The sequence below is a fragment of the Salvia splendens genome, chromosome 16 (assembly GCF_004379255.2).
Source record: "Salvia splendens isolate huo1 chromosome 16, SspV2, whole genome shotgun sequence".
In the NCBI taxonomy this organism is placed as follows: Eukaryota; Viridiplantae; Streptophyta; class Magnoliopsida; order Lamiales; family Lamiaceae; genus Salvia; species Salvia splendens.
Genome location: NC_056047.1, coordinates 18,446,947 through 18,457,298, shown reverse-complemented (window position 1 = coordinate 18,457,298; position 10,352 = coordinate 18,446,947).

The following is a 10,352-nucleotide window of genomic DNA, read 5'->3' as shown; positions in this document are numbered from 1 at the left end:
CCCCTATTTACATCGTGGGGGCAATGGACGGGATTAATTTGATGGTAGATCTGACTGATGTCCCCAACGGGACCGATTCACCGGTTGACGCAAGGGACGTAAGGAGGCAAGCTCGTCGAAGTTTATGTGATGACATCGAGGAACACGTCCCGCAGATAGAAGAAGGGTCGCTGGGTCTAGAGACCGCAGCCCCTGAGCAGGTGATCTCTCCTGACCTAGCGATGGGGAGAGCGACGAGGAGGAGCGCCGCCACGCGGTCGAGAGGAAGAGGAAAGGAAAACAGATTGCTCCTTCCTCGACCAAGAAAGCAAAAGGGAAGTCCCTCTCTCCCTCCGCCTGCTAAGGTACCGTACGCTGCTGATTCCGGAAGCCTTGATGGGTCCAGCGACGCTGAAAAGGAACAACAAGAAGAGCTCAACTTCGAGCTGACGGAAATCTGGATCTCCAAGGAGCTGCTGGACAAGATGAGGAAGTTCACAGACCCAAAACGCACAGCTATATACAAGGAAAAGAGTGTCGTGGGGAAGTATGCTAAATTCGGGAAAATGTACGATTCGGCCGAGCTTAAGGAGATCTCGAGCAACGATGAATTCCGAGCGTATATCGACGCAATCGGTTTTGACTGGTTGCTTAAGCACAGCACCTCCGAAGTTCCAATAGATTTGGCACGGGAATTCTTTTCGACCTTCCGTTTCAAGTCCACCACTGACTTGGATGCCGAGTCCATCAAATTCCGCCTCTTCAATGAAGAGCATGTGATGACCATCCATGAATGGACTCTACGGGTGGATCTGCTGACGCGAATAGAGGACGGCGAAGGTTTATGGAACGAGAGAATGGTTGGTCCGCCGAAGTTCACGCCAGGTTTCAAGACACAGAGTGCATGGGAGTTCGTGACTCATCCAAGGGTGGGTCAGTTCAAGACCAGCTTTTCGAAAGCCCACCATATCGAGAACAGGATCCTGAGGTTTGCCCAGACATTCATCAGCTACAGTCTGATGGGCACCGCCAACAACGCCTTGACAACCCCCGACTTGTACTTTACTTGGCGTATGGCCACGGGAGTGTGTGTCCACTTGGGCTACTGGTTAGCCCAAGCTTGCCACCAAGTAACTGCCAACCCTTCCTGGCACCTATACACATGCCATCGTCTGGGGGCTTATTTGCAGCGCAATGTGATCATGAGGATCCACAAGTCTTGCCGGGAAGTGAAGATGTGTCTACCCCCGGAGGTCTTCAACATGGATAACTTCTTCAACAAGGGGCTGTTAATCACGCAGGGGAAGGAGGTCTGTTTTTACGAAGTTGGCAAGTCAGATGTGCAGGTGAAACAGAAAGCAGCGAGTGTGGAAGCAGGTAGCGGGATTGAAGTGGAAGAAATGAGAACTGAGGTTGGATGGATGAGATCCGAAATTAAAATGGTGAGAGAAGAGATAGTGGCCCTACGGGGTAAAGTAAAGGACAATGTTGAGATTGAGAGAGTACGGAAAGAGGTCGTCGGAATGAGAACGGAGTTCGTGGCCTTAAAGGGGCGCATCACTGATCTGGTGGCAGCGTCGTCGAGGCACGCTGATAGAATGGAAGAGGTCGTCTCTTTAATGATGACAATGATGAAGTGGTTGCGCGAGAGATTCCCGGACGCGCCTGATAGAGGGAAAAGATGAGACTATGACTCTGTATGTGTGTCAACTGGCCAGGAGGGTACCTAGACCTAGCTGTGTCGTTGGGTCTGTGTCTATCTTCCCTATCAACAAAAAAAATACCTCAACCCACTTCTACTGGCTAGTATAGTGGAGTAAGGGTTGAATCCCACAGAGATGGATGTAGGCGAGATACACTTGCGATGACATTCTGGGAGCGGTTGGTTAGCTACCACGCTTTTTTGGGGTTAAGTTTTACCTAGTCGGAAAATGAAATGGAACCTATACCCCTCCTGACCAGTAGGCCAGGGTGGGCTCTAAATTGCTGCATGCTAAAAGAAATTAAAATACGTGTGTAAACTAGGGTGCGAGTGTGCATGTGAGAAGCTACTAGACGAAACTTACTAAAAATGGCTAGACAAAAGGTAAATGGAATCAAAGGACATGCTGGCAGACTGTCTACTGGGTGTGCAGAAAAGCAGAAAAAGTGCAAGTACAAAAGCATAAAGCAACAAAAGCAATACAAGTGGTCCCATTCTTTGATTGTGACATTTTCTTCTTCACCAAGCTAAACTAACAAGATCTGACAAACTCCATTGATGAATGCTCAAGTTTGAAAATTCGTGAATGCAATATTTAACTTGAAATCAAGAACGAAAGCTAAGAAAACTGAGATTTACGCAAACTGGTCAGCGGGACAGGGTGACAGAAACAAGCAGAAACGAATTCCATGCATTTTTTAGAAACTTAAATCGATTAAAACTTGTAAGCACTTGAGGAAAAACTAGATCTAACTAAGCAAAGCAGATTCAAGCACTTAAACAACAGAAATCAATGTAAAACTATCAGATCTAGCTACTAGGCAGAAAGAGATAATAAGCAAGCTGAAACACAAAATAAAACCACAATAAACTTCATTGCATTCAAGATTATCACCCAAAAGATGTTCCAACTAAGTAGCTACTGGAATCCAAGTCAAAGGCAAGCAAAAACAAGTACTTAAACTAAGAAATCTTAAAAAAAACAAAGCAAGTAAAAGATTGTTTGGCTCATCGGAAACTGAAACTGGAGGAATTTCTAGAACTACGGAGGCTGGAATGAATCAGGCATGATGCTTCTCGCCGGCAGGTAGCCGGAATCTTCAAGTCAGGCTGCTAGATTTAGATGGAACTAAGAGCTAGTGGAGCTATTCTCCTCAAAAGTGATGTAGTAGTGATGATAAGTCCTAAGTGAAGTGGTGTCAAAATTCCTCCCCTTTTCTTTATGTTCAGCTCCTATTTATAGGGTGGCTTGCCCTAATTTCTAGGGCTTTCTCTTCATGTGGAATGACAATTTTGCCCTTCTTTAGATAGGGGATTATTCCAAGCAAGTCCTTCCTTCTCGTGTCCAGTTCTGTAGCATCCATCCTGACCAGTTTGCTTATTTTCGGCTCATACTAACCAGTTTGCACACTTTTCGTAGCTTTTTCACTCGAATTCCTTCTGAATCTTTCCTCCTGATTTATTACTTCAACCTGCACACTTTAACAACTATTTTGCAGATATTATCCAATAAAGCACCTTATACTGATCAGTAATCAAGGCCGAGAACGAGACTCATCAAACTGCTCACACTTAACACATACTTGTCCTCAAGCATGAAGAAACAAGCTAAATAAAAATAATGAGTTGAGTTCGCAAGCCTGGTTACCTCCCTTCACCGACCTAAGACTCTAAAACTTAAAAGACTCTTCAACACATAGATGACTCACAGAAAACAAAAAATAAGAAAACGGACAAAAGAAAAAAAAACTCATAAATACATTACACAGGCTATATTTTCAATCAATCCTCCCCCTTGGGTTGAATTAATCCGGCTGTAAACAACTTCGAAATTCTACCACCCTCCCCTTCACTGGCTAGTCTATCCGCTTGTCAAGATCGCCACTCTTATAAGCCAAAAGCTAGGTTCGCTCAGTCACTTATTCCTCACCAGAAATGTTAGGACTATTCTCTCAAATTGCTGAACCACAGATGTTTCGGACTCAGGTCTCACGTGCGGCTCCTGAAGGGCTTTAAGGCTTGTAATGAGGCTATTGGTTTGTAGTGTTTAGGGTGGGTGTTCCTAAGGCTCTAAGGTTCAAAAACTACTACTTTATTTTGATGTGGGGGAAATGTGTGTATCTGGGCTTTTGGCTGTTGCTTCTCTTTGGCTGGGCGTTTCCTGATATTGACCTCCAACTGGTCAGTAGCTTCTTTGTGGCTTCGCCACCCTTATTCCTTCTTCCTTCTTTTTGTGGTCAAGTGTTTTCGACCATTTTCTTCAACATTTTTTTAATGTGGCTTTGCCACACTTATTCCTTCTTTTTTTTTAGACCCGTAATTTTTCCTGGTCGATTTTCTCCTTACCTCTCGATTTCTTTCTCCAGTTGATTTTTCTTGTACGTCCTCCTGGCCAGTCGCCTTCTTGCCTTATGCCTCGCACACACACAGTCCCAGTGGCTAATGGGTTATATCTGGGTATAGATTTGGCTAGAAAGTGGGGTTCTAACGGTGGTTTTTTTTTTGCATGGGAGGTTTCCTAATGCCTTCAGGACTTGCTACACGCGGTCACCTTACCCTAGGCATCATATGGCAGCCACTCTTTTCTTTTCTTTTTTTTAAATGTTTAGCGGAAAGTGGTTCCACTTTAGGCTTTTAACTCACCATTTTAAGAGGGCTTTCACAATTGGCTTCTAATCGGGTTCTTCTTTCATACTTGCATCCTCTAGACTAGCCTGGATCTAAGAAAGGTGGTTTCTACTCTTGGTGTGTTTTATTTCCATCGATCATCTCGCCTTAAGATTGGATCAGTTGAGTTTTTAGCCCGTGTTTTAACACATGTCCTAAAAAAACAAAACTTAACCTAAACTGACTCACTAGGGACTGACTCGACACATGACAACACATATATACAATTATACTTGCCATTATCTCCTCCTCTCACTTCATCCTTGCTTGCCTTCACGCATATTTAGTGAAGTGGAAAACATGATGACCAGTATCTAACACATAGAAGCACAGAAAACTAGAAAACACATAACACATGGAAAACATATTATATATGAAACTTCTCTCACTTAGACTATGCAATAGGCTAAGTGGGAGAAGAATAACAAACACAGAGAACACATAGACAATGTGGAACAAGAACTAATATGCAAAACATACTATGTCAACAAAAAATTCTCACACTTAGACTATGCAATAGGCTAAGTGGGAGAAGGTATAGGACTCACATAAAAAAAACACAAAACAAAGACAACTTCTAAACATCCTAAACGCATATAACGTTGTAAACCCTCGTCTTCTCACACTTAGACTATGGAATAGACTAAGTGTTATGAATGAGGGTATACGCATGCTAAAACATGTACAAAAAATAGAAACAACACAACTAGAAAAAAAAGAAAAAAAACTCAAGTTTACTGAAAATAAAAAGAAAGCTAACTGGTCAGTTGGTAGGGTCGGTCATCTTCTCCTCTGGATCCTCTTTGGTCAGGAGCCTTGTGCAGTTTCCTTCTCGGGTTCCTTTGTTGGTACAGATCAGGGGTGTCACTCTTTTTCTTATGATTCTTGAAAGTCCCATTGATTTTCCTCTTTTCCATGGGCCGCAGATGATGGTTGCTGGGGACCTTGCTCCCGATCAGTTTGGGCACTTGTCCCAGCTTCTTGATGATAATGGCCGATAGGACCACCCTAGGCTTCTTGGTCTCTTTCTTTTACTTTGCTGCCCCATTGCCTTTCCTCTTTCTTTCTTGGTTGCATTTTCCTTCTTTGTCTTGATTTTCCTGTAAGTCGGTTTCTGGTACTGGTGTCTCTTTCTGGGCAGCAAGGATGACAAGTGGATTGTCGATGTTAGCCTCCTGTACTGGTTGGGCGAAAGCTGCAGTCGGGTTCTCCGGTTGTACCATGTTTTGGATCCTCCCCAGGTTTTGTAGGAGGTCCACTATCTTCCTGGCCAGTATCAGTGTCCTTGCTCTTCTTTTTGTTGCAAGGAGTCTTGTCCTCCTCGCTTGAGATCTCTACAAGATCAGGAACCTTGTTGGGCCCCTTCTTTTTCTCAATCCTACGCCCAATGATTCGCCTCGATGCGCGCTTCGGCCCTTGTTTTCTCTCTGCCTTCTTCTCGGCCAGTTGGTGAGCCCCCGTGGCTCTAGCGAATCTTGACTTCTGACAAATAGTCTCTTCAATATCCTCTTCATCAGGTTCTTTAGTGGTTTCCCTTGAACTCTCTTCCGGACCTTGATTGATTTGAGGTTCAGCAACTGGCTCAGTTTCATCAGGACCACTCTTCTTGGTCAGTATGCCCCCCTTATCCTTCGTCTTGCTTGATTCCCCAAATGACTCCTTCCGTTCAGGCTCCTTGTAGGATGTTCCTGACCACAATGTCACCTTCCTCACATTAGCCTTGTCAGGTATGTGCACCGGAACTGGGAGCCTTTCCGCATTCCCATAAATCTCGTTCATCGAACTGGTCAGGTAGGACAGTTGCTTATTCAGCATGTCCATATTTTCCTTATGCTCTTTCTGGGCATTTTGTATGCCTTGCACCACTTCATTATTTGACTGAAATTCACTCATCATGGTTTGCTGGTAAGCAAGCATCTCTCCCATCATCTCTTCCATAGATCTTCCTGACTTGTTTTGGTGTAGGAAATGGTTAGGATTTTGCTGATGGTGGGGATTATACTGGGTGTTAGGGTATGGGTGGTAGGTATAGTTTGGCTGATTTTGATTAGAGGGGTACTGGCCGAATTGGTTAGAGTTATAGGGTTGACTGTGATTGGGATTCAGGTGGTGTATGTAGGGATTTTGCTGGTGATGGGAGTTATACTGGCCGTTGGGATGCGACTGGTAGATGGGATGGTTTTGATTGTAAGGGTAGTTTGGCTGATTTTGGTGTGAAAGGTACTGACTGAACTGGTTGGGATGGTGATGCTGGTTAGGGTTAGGGCATGGGTGATTTTGGCAATGTTGGGGTGAGTGAGAAGGGTAATTCTGGTTTCCCATTTGATATTGTGGCACATAAGTGGTATTTTTATATGTATTTAGTGGGTGCAGATTATGCTGGTTTTTTACTGACCAGTTCGGCTGTGAATCTTGGGCTGGGGGTCCATCGTATACATTCTGAGGTGGGTTGGGCTGGTTAGAGTTTCTTTCTCCCCATCTAAAGTCCAGGTGTTCTCTCCAAGGCGTGTCCTCCCGCCTTTCAGGATTCCAGTTTCTATTTGAATTCCAAAGCCCAGTCGTATTTGGATAGTGATCCTCTTGGGCAGTTACCATGGTGGCATTAACTGGAGGAACTTGCAGTTTACTCTTCTCAATTGCTGACAAAAGTGCCCCCTCGATCTTGTCAATCCGACTCTCTAATTGATCATTATTTCCTACTGCTGCAGCATTCGCCATGCCTCTTCTGGACGGGAGAGTACGTGGATTGTCATAGGCTCTTTTCGCGTAGAGAAGTCTTTCCATGATTCTCTTGGCCTCACTAACTCGTAGTTTGGAAAAACTTCTTCCACTTGATGAGTTCACTAAGTCCTTGCTCTCCGCATTCATCCTCTCATAGAAAATCGAGTAAATTTCTACTTCCAACATATGGTGGTTTTGGCATGCGTCCAACAGACCCATGTATCTTGACCAGTACTGACTCAGGGTCTCATCATAACCTTGTGTAACTCCTCGGATTTTATCTCTTAGTGCACTTGTCCTGGCCGCTGGGAAGAACTGATCCAAGAACATCATCTTGAAGTCAGACCAGGTTCTGATACAATTTGGTGGCAGCCTCTTGAACCAAGTATTCGCCTCCCCTTTAAGGGCAAAGGGAAGGGCCCTCAGTCTGTAGTCGTCTTCGCTCGACCCCGCTGGCCGCTTTAGAGCCTTGCAGATTTTGCAAAATTCATGCAAGAACTCGTATGGGCTATCACAACTCCTTCCCAAGAACACAGGCAAGATGGCCATAATGTGGGGCTCCACGTAGATTGCTTCTTGTCCTAGGGTCGTGACGATTGCTTGCGGTGGTTCGCCATCCAAGTGAGCGTACAACGAGCTTATCTCCGGATCATTTTCCTGGTCAGCCATGTTGGCTTTCTCCTCTTCAGTTGCGGATATTGATTCCGGTTCACTCTTGATGGTTGTGCTGCGATCCTCCTCACCGCTCGCATCCAAGTCAACAAGCAAGGCAGTGGTTAATTCTGAATGAGTGGTGACTGGATTTACCCCTTCTTCCCTTGGCCAGTTGGACTCAGTTTCATTTAACTGCGGAACACAAAAAATAAAGAAAAGTTTATCTACAATATTCACACCAAAATTCTTAACAAAACTCCTCATAAACTAAGAAACAAAAGAAAAGAAAAACAATTAACTATATGTACACCAAAGTGTCATGCAACAAATGTATGCAAAAACGCCATCCATCCCCGGCAACGGCGCCATTTGATAGAGGGAAAAGATGAGACTATGACTCTGTATGTGTGTCAACTGGCCAGGAGGGTACCTAGACCTAGCTGTGTCGTTGGGTCTGTGTCTATCTTCCCTATCAACAAAAAAAATACCTCAACCCACTTCTACTGGCTAGTATAGTGGAGTAAGGGTCGAATCCCACGGAGATGGATGTAGGCGAGATACACTTGCGATGACATTCTGGGAGCGGTTGGTTAGCTACCACGCTTTTTTGGGGTTGAGTTTTACCTAGTCGGAAAATGAAATGGAACCTATACCCCTCCTGACCAGTAGGCCAGGGTGGGCTCTAAATTGCTGCATGCTAAAAGAAATTAAAATACGTGTGTAAACTAGGGTGCGAGTGTGCATGTGAGAAGCTACTAGACGAAACTTACTAAAAATGGCTAGACAAAAGGTAAATGGAATCAAAGGATATGCTGGCAGACTGTCTGCTGGGTGTGTAGAAAAGCAGAAAAAGTGCAAGTACAAAAGCATAAAGCAACAAAAGCAACACAAGTGGTCCCATTCTTTGATTGTGACATTTTCTTCTTCACCAAGCTAAACTAACAAGATCTGGCAAACTCCATTGATGAATGCTCAAGCTTGAAAATTCGTGAATGCAATATTTAACTTGAAATCAAGAACGAAAGCTAAGAAAACTGAGATTTATGCAAACTGGTCAGCGGGACAGGGTGACAGAAACAAGCAGAAACGAATTCCATGCATTTTTTAGAAACTTAAATCGATTAAAACTTGTAAGCACTTGAGGAAAAACTAGATCTAACTAAGCAAAGCAGATTCAAGCACTTAAACAACAGAAATCAATGTAAAACTATCAGATCTAGCTACTAGGCAGAAAGAGATAATAAGCAAGCTGAAACACAAAATAAAACCACAATAAACTTCATTGCATTCAAGATTATCACCCAAAAGATGTTCCAACTAAGTAGCTACTGGAATCCAAGTCAAAGGCAAGCAAAAACAAGTACTTAAACTAAGAAATCTTAAAAAAAAACAAAGCAAGTAAAAGATTGTTTGGCTCATCGGAAACTGAAACTAGAGGAATTTCTGGAACTACGGCGGCTGGAATGAATCAGGCATGATGCTTCTCGCTGGCAAGTAGCCGGAATCTTCAAGTCAGGCTGCTAGATTTAGATGGAACTAAGAGCTAGTGGAGCTATTCTCCTCAAAAGTGATGTAGTAGTGATGATAAGTCCTATGTGAAGTGGTGTCAAAATTCATCCCATTTTCTTTATGTTCAGCTCCTATTTATAGGGTGGCTTGCCCTAATTTCTAGGGCTTTCTCTTCATGTGGAATGACAATTTTGCCCTTCTTTAGATAGGTGATTATTCCAAGCAAGTCCTTCCTTCTCGTGTCCAGTTCTGTAGCATCCATCTTGACCAGTTTGCGTATTTTCGGCTCATACTAACCAGTTTGCACACTTTTCGTAGCTTTTTCACTCGAATTCCTTCTGAATCTTTCCTCCTGATTTAGTACTTCAACCTGCACACTTTAACAACTATTTTGCAGATATTATCCAATAAAGCACCTTATACTGATCAGTAACCAAGGCCGAGAACGAGACTCATCAGCGCCAAAGTCACTTCCTGCACCTAGTGGCGGATCCAAGGCGCTAGGTCCAGGAAACCTATCTATCCAGAAGCCGCCACAAGCCACCAAGCCTCTAACCACCCCGTCTTTCACTAGACCCGTGACCTTGAAGAAGACCGTACCCAGATAGACAGAAGAGATGACAGAGAAGCCGGAGTCGCCGGCAAGAAAGAAAGCTAAAGTAACCCAACAGGCCGTGCCGCCCAAGTCTGGCTCCCGAGGGGGCCAGACCCCGAATTGATCCCCTCCAACCCAAGTAACTTTTACTTTTCACCTTTTATTGCTTTCTGTTTATGATTATCTGTGCCAGCATGCTTCGTTCTGTATCTATGTGTTGCACCTTCCCACACTCAGCCCACTCTTTGGTCTAAGTGTGAGAAGGGGTTGTGCTATTTTTGCATGTTTGGTTTTGGTTGTTGAACTTCCTCCCACTTAGCCCGGTGTACGGTCTAAGTGTGAGAAGTTTGTTTTGTTTTTAGAATGTTGTTTGTTTGTTTTGTGATCTGTTTTGTGTTGTTTATACTTCCCTATTTCCCCCCTTCACTAGGATAGCTTGGGGACAAGCTTGAGTGAAGTGGGAGGGGGAGGGAATAGGTGCAAGTATTTGTGTTGTTTTGTTTTTCTTTTTCTGTGAATGAGAGT